This window comes from Limulus polyphemus, unplaced genomic scaffold (genome assembly GCF_000517525.1).
Source record: "Limulus polyphemus unplaced genomic scaffold, Limulus_polyphemus-2.1.2 Scaffold138, whole genome shotgun sequence".
Classification (NCBI taxonomy): Eukaryota; Metazoa; Arthropoda; class Merostomata; order Xiphosura; family Limulidae; genus Limulus; species Limulus polyphemus.
In genome coordinates this window covers 97,592-105,384 of record NW_013665748.1, presented here as the reverse complement: position 1 = coordinate 105,384, position 7,793 = coordinate 97,592, and positions in this window count along the sequence as shown.

Genomic DNA, 7,793 nt, shown 5'->3' with positions numbered 1-7,793 from the left:
AATGAATAAGTTTTTCCTGTATCAGATAAAATAATCATTACAGTATCAGAAAGTACAAATAGAACAATGTCTCATTTTTAAATTGGTCTCATAAAATATACCTCCCTGTTTTGAAAGTTAGAGTCTGTTTGTATATATTTCAGGATTTAAGAACTTCTGCGTAGTAGTCTAAGTTATCCTATGTTTTCCGTGTTACTACGATTGTCGAAGTCATGATTAAGTGCTATGGTGTAGAATATACATTATCTCTTCGTTTCGGCTGGGCGTGACATAGTTAATGACGTTTCAAGCTGCAGATAGAAGGATCCGAGTTTCGAGACGTAACGTAGCTGAACACGCTTTACACTTCAGTTGTGGAAGCGTTGCAAAGGTGAAAGTTAATTCTGTCATTCGGGTCAGAGAGCCAAACAAAGCACTTACTACCGTGAGTGTAACTGGCTAGCTGCCTACTTCTGATCAGTTGTCAGCTCAAAATTAAAGGCAGCTATACCTGAATAAGGCGCCGTTCACGTTGAAAACTCTAATTCCATTTCAGTCACTTGATTTTCTTTTAAATACTACAGTCATTTTAATAGAAATAAAACCGAGTTAATGCCACAGGTTACTTAATAACTAGATGTAATAGAATGTATTTAGTGCAGTGTGGTCCAACTGACGACTCGAGGGCTGAATCACTCCCCACGTCCGGTCAGCTTGTGCATTATTAATAACACGACAAATTTCAGATTCTTACATTAAAAAATTAACATAAAGTTAAATGTAAATTGGAAAAAAAACATTTCTATTAAGTCGTATAAGTAATGAATTATAACCCTTCAATATTTTTCCATCCTTTACAGCCTGACCCTTCGAAGGTAAAAGGGTTAGACCATTCATATGTAGTTTATGGTTATGAAATATGTGCACTCAAGAAAGTAGATTTGCGTAATAAGGGATTTTGGATTTGATAGGTAAAGGTGTAATAGAACTAATTCCATCGAAACAAACAACGTTGACGGTTGTTTGTTTTGAATTTTGTGCAAAGCTACACGAGGGCTATCTGCGCTAGCCGTCCCTAAATTAGCAGTGTAAGACTAGAGAGAAGGCAGCTAGTCATCACCACCCACCGCCAACTCTTGGGATACTCTTTTACCAACGAATAGTGGGATTGACCGTAACATTATAACGCCCCCACGGCTGAAAGGGCGAGCATGTTTGGTGGGACAGAGATTCGAACCCGCGACCCGCAGATTGCGAGTAGAGCGCCATTACCACCTGGTCATGCCGGTGTAAAGACTTCAAGTTACCTCCCGGTAATCTGAAATCGATTTCATATTACCCCTGGGGGTAGCCTGAACTTGATTTCATATTACCCCCGGGGGTAGCCTGAACCTGATTTCATATTACCCCTGCACTGTTCATATTATTATTATTATTTGTTGTTGTTGTTGTTGTCAGTTTATTTGTGTTTATGCATGAAATAAGTATTTAAATAAACATAAATAAACAAATGTTTTGAGGGGGTAATCTGAAATCGTAGGGGGTAGGTTAAAATCACCTTCAAGCTACCTCCAGGGGTAATTTGAAACCGATTTCATGCTACCTCCCGGTAATCTAAACGCCATTTTAAGTTACCATGGGGTAAGGTGAAGCAGGGGTAATCTGAAATTGCTACACCGGGCCACGTTGACGAAAGAAAACAACAACAATAACAACACGATATTTATTCAGTAAAAATAAAAGAAATGACAGATAAAGGAAAATTGAAATCAAGGAAATAAAATATAAAAAATTACGACACACACACATAAGATCAAGGAAAAAACTTACCAAAATTCAGAACCATAATTATACTTTTTTTAAACGTTAATTGATAGGTCTCAGCTGCTCGGACTTAGAACAAGAACAAGACAAACAAAACGAAGGTTTAAATTGCTACTACTGATTATAAGGTCGAAACTAGCTATTTCGATCCGAAATATTTTATCTTCTCCACACATTAGCAAATCAACAACAGCTACACGTATCCATCTTCCCACGCTCTAAAGGCCAGCTGAACTGTTCGCCAATAATATCGACAAGCCTCTATGAAGGCAAAACTGTCATGGAATCAACCATAGATGCAGCGAACCGTTGAATAGTCTGGACAACAGATTGACTGGGGTTGAGATTCTTGGTTTCCATGCTAAAATAGCTAGAATGTTAAACAAATTTATATCTTTACTTTCAGCAGTCATCGTGTCAACGTAGCTAACTTGTATGTACAAACACAATGTTTAATCTATTATCTAGCTTCACAAACGTCTGTGGTATGGTTATAAAGACGCTACACGTATCTAAGGTATGGTGGCAAACATCTCAAACGTAACTAATATACTGTTACATGCGCACATATGTCAGAAATGTATCTTGTGTAAAGTAAGACACGTGCTATTTGATATATCGTAAGAAACATGTTGGCCTGGCGGTAAAGGCTCTCGACTCACAATCTGCAGGTCGCATGCTCACCCTTTCAGCCATGATGGCGTTATAATATTACGATCTATCCCATTTTTGGTAAAAGAGGGGTCCAAAAGTTGGCGGTGGGTGGTGTTGACTAGCTGCCTTCCTTCTAGTTTATCACTTCTAAATTAGGGACGGCTAGCACAGGTAGCCTCGAGTAGCTTTGCGCAAAATTCCAAAAACAAACAAGCACGACACATGATATCTTATGTATAGTAAGACGCATGTTTTGTTGTTTTATGAAGATGTACTGCGAAAAAGTCTTTAATTCTTCAACGTTTCACCTTACGGCTTTATCAAGAAATAAGATACCCTACTGAACAAAAGCCCAGTATTAACATAACAAAACAACTGAATACTGGCTGTTTCTTTTTATAAAACATGTTTACACTCCTATGTGCACTACGCAATCTGAATTCTTCACATTTTCTTTTAAATTTGGTAAGACACTTGTTATGTGGGTAGTATCCCAGTGATCTTATATTATATTGGGTTGTCTCCTAGTGACCTTATACTGTATTGGATAGTCTCATAGTGATATTGTATTGCATTGGGTAGTCTCCTAGTGATATTGTATTGCACTGGGTAGTCTCCTAGTGATTTTGTATTGTATTTATAGTCTTCTAGTGATATCGTATTGTATTTATAGTCTCCTAGTGATCTCGTATTGTATTGGGTAGTCTCCTAGTGACCTTATACTGTATTGGATAGTCTCCTAGTGATATTTTATTGTATTGGGTAGTCTCCTAGTGACCTTATACTGTATTGGATAGTCTCCTAGTGATATTGTATTGAATTGGGTAGTCTCCTAGTGATTTCGTATTGTATTGGGTAATCTCCTAGTGATCTTATACTGTAATGGATAGTCTCATAGTGATATAGTATTGAATTGGGTAGTCTCCTAGTGATATTGTATTGCATTGGGTAGTCTCATAGTGATATTGTATTGGATAGTCTCCAGGTGATATTGTATTGTATTGTATTGGATAGTCTCTTAGTGACGGATGGAGGAACTGTATTCTTTGAAACAGAAGAAAATGCAAGAGGTCACCTTTGGGAACAGCATCTTTGAGGAAAAAATCTTATTTCTAAAAGAATATTTCAAACTACATATGAGTTGCTCTTGTAAATAAATGATATATAGACATTGTATTATTCCTTAGATCAAAATAGATCGGCCTTCTTATGGTAAAATAAAACGTTAATGTTTAGTGTCAGAAGATAGTTACGGTTATTCAATAGATAACATGAGCCCTGTGTGGTGTCATTTTTGATGCACATGTAATACATCATAATATTAGCTGCGTGTGTAATACTGTTACAACTTTATACAAAAATTTAAGATTAATATTGCTATAATCAAACAAAGTGTATAAGCTACTTTTATATGAAAACAAAATTGTATAATCTTTCCATTATCGGCAGTTAGCTTGAGGGCTTACAATGATAACATCGGGGCTCGATACCAGCTATGAGCTCACCACAGATATACAACTATTAACTTAAGCGTGTCGAAATCCAAAGTTTTAGCTGTTTCAGAATTCTACAGAACCCCTTTTTTTGATTTACTCTAATTTTTCAATAGGAGTTATTCTTTGAAATAAGCCATGGTTTCCAGGTTACCAGTAGATATAATAAGCTATGGTTTCCAGGTTACCAGTAGATATAAGGTTGTAAAAATAATTTTTACGAAGAACACGAGTAAATAGCACAACATAATAATGATTTAACTGATTGAAAAGAAAATAATATTGAAGTGACATCGCAGGAAATTATTATCTAGCCTCCAAATGAAACTCAGGCGACTTCATTTTTAAAGAAAAATAACTATGTCTACGAATTCAAGATGAGACATGGTAAAATCCAATCGAGAAATTACAGCTACTAAAGTGGATAACGACAACAACCTTGAATCCAATATAACTATATGCTCCCTTTATCCCGGTAACAGGACGAAGTTCTAAACGAAACACACAAAAAATATGTCATTAAGTTTTCTAGTTTAGTATATTTCAAGTGATTGGTTGTCATAGTAACTGTTCTGTCTACGATTTGTCCGTCACCATCTCATCTATTGGTTGCCATCACTGGTGATCTTCAGTAAGAAGCTACCATTGAGAATGATGTTTACATCAGATTGGGCACAACCAAGACGACAGTGTTAATCTTCTTAAAGAGTTGTGAACTTAGTCATGTGACTCTATTTGTGTTTTTAAAGAGCGAAACGAGGAGATCCAGAATGTTTAATTTTCTAAGTCTATAGGAGCAGTTTATATGATTAATATTTTCAACTTATGTTACAACAGGTAAAACATTACACTTTAGTTCATGTAACAAATATTTTTCGTTATTTGTGAAACTGTTCATCCCTTACGTTCAATAGTTCATCACACCTTATTATCTCATTGGATTTTTTTGTTGTGTAATACACGATGTCTAAAACGATCTATACAACTTTGTCCGAAGTTCTACAGTCACTAGCTTTCTGAAAAGTTCTCAGACGGTGCTAATGTTTAAAGAAAAGATACGTTTAACTACTTGTGCTTACATACGAGACGAATAAACAAATGATAAAAATAGATCATGAAAAGTCTATCAGAAACGTAGCTAGCTTAAACTACGAGTTAAATCCTGAAAAACGAAATATTTTGTTCAATAGTGTTATATATAGCTTACCATATTCGTTAATGAAAATATTCATCGTAATAATCATTACAAATAAACTGGTATTAATTCTTAATAAACACTTGTATTTTCACTTGTTTCTCCTTCACCAAAAAAGTAGAAAAACACAGATTAGAAAATGAACTGCTTTTTGTTTTTTACATTTCAGACCAAACTAAAACTGTTGATTTTTTTGTAACTTATTTCTAGAAGTTTCTTAAATATATTTGTAATATCAGTAACTGTTCAAAACCTTCTAGAACGAACTTTTTAAGAAATGACAACTTATACTGAAGCTAGAAATTGCAACACATAAATCAAAATAATTTAATAAAAACAGAATAATAGTCCAAAAACGAGAGAGACCTGTTATTTCCTGCTGAAACTTTACCTTTGAAAGAGAATGTAATAATTGGGGAATAGAAAATCTATCCAGCAACTAGACATGGGATATATTTTACAGAAATAAATTTGATTGTGAACTTATAAAGTTCCTGAGGATAATTGTGACAATAATTACAAAAACGTATCAATAAATCAATAAACCAAACACCATACAAACGAAAACATACAGTTTAAAGAAATATATACACTATACTCCATAATAATTAAAATAAAATTTTGCACTATACTTACACTATTAGGTTAGCCCCACCTAAAATTAATTTCAAGTAATTACTCCTGTATTCTTTGGAAAGGTTATAAGTAGGGGAGTCAGCTTATATATATATTTTTTGTGATTATAAATGTAAAGTAGTACTTGGGATATTGTTTCTTGACAGTTTAATATCTAAAATGTCAACATAAGTTATATTTGTTGAAAGTCATGAGAAATAGAAAAAAAATTTGTTTTAGAGAAAATGGACGAGCTTTTCAAAAACTATTTTTGAATGAAACAATGTAATATTTTGGCATGAAACAGGATGATAAGCTGCCAAGTTTAGTAGTGAAAGCTTCTTAGAGGAAAGACGCAAGGCTACTTAACCATCTTCCCTATCGGAAAATCCAAAAATAAATAAAGAGTGGAACGTCTCTCAAAATAAAATGTCTACACTTATATAAGAAAATAGATTGAAACATTATATATTTGAGAGATATTCAAAACGTTTGTATGTACTTTTCGTGGTTATCTTACTCTACGATGAATATTATAGTGTAAAAAAATCATCCAAGTTTTATAAGGTACAAATGATGAAGTGGACAACATTTTCAATTCATTATAATAGCTTACTTTAAATTTCAGTTAAACTGAAGTTGATTCCAACGTGAAAGCTGAGGATGGAATAAAGTTATAGATTCGTAAGAGTCTTGTGATTGTTAGTCTGAGGTCAATCCTCAACCAACAAAATGAAACAAATTAATTATTTATATCTAAAAAATATGCTGCAGTTAACCGCACTAAACAACGCTACTAAAACTATCCTCCGCCGTTTCTACTTTTGAACTACTGAGCAGAAAGAGAAGACAGTCAGTTGGTAGCACCATACCATTCATCATCAACGTTAAGGGATTTACATCACTCTTATAACGCACTCACAGCTTAAAGCGTGGGGAATGTTCTGTGGTATTGTACGAATTCGGACCCGGCTCACCAGCTCTAAAATCTAGTGATCTAGATATTTTTAACTGTCTAATGTTTCCAAAATCTAGTGTTAGAGCTGTTACAAATAATTTTATATTCAATTCCTATATATAATAGTGATTCTAAATCAGTAGAACCAAGAGAAGACATTGAGGCTGTTTTATGATAAGAGTGGAGCAAATAAATATATATATATATCTAACAAAATAATTTTGAGTCTTAAGAACACTGATAACAAAATTAATCCAATTTTTTTAGAATAATAATATTTCATAGATATTAATAAATATTAATATCTCATAGATGCCTGTCTTATAAGATACATTTTCAACAAAGGGCTTGCTCATTTGTGCAACCAAATTACTGGTGTTTTCAACATCAAAAGAAAATGACAAAGAAATAAAAAATTGCATAACTTTATTAACCATAATAGTTAAACTCCAATCGCTTTTCTGTGACATTGCTGATTCCTTCACTTGCAATTCTACACTGTTTATATTCCATGACAAAGTCTTATATTTTCACACGTAAAACATTTCAGCTTGAGACAAATTTCACAGGGAAACTGCACACATTGTATTACAGATCGATAATATTTAAATACTCTTATATCATTATATACGTATATGTCAATAGAAGATTTTGCTAATAACTATATTTTACTTATCGAGCATTTTGAACTCATTTTAGACAATTTTGATAGATTCCAACCCTTGGCAAGTTCAATACACTATACAAAGTGATTTTTCTTTCTTTAATCGTTGGTTCATTTCTAAATCGTGAATAATTAGTCACGTACCAATAAATCAAAGTTGCTATGAGGACTCTGAGGTACTTTCTGGCAGAACATCTGCGCAAGGCATTTGCAATCTCAGACATTCTCTACAAGTATTTTTTTTCCTATTGAGCTTATTTTGATAAGTTATATCAAAATGATTGAAAAGAGAAAATGGTAATGATTAGAAATCATTCCAACTTTTCGAAGGTAGGTTGCTTGTTAACTCATTTTAATCACGTATTTAAGAATTAATCATTTTTAATTAAAACAGTTAAAATCTTTACATCT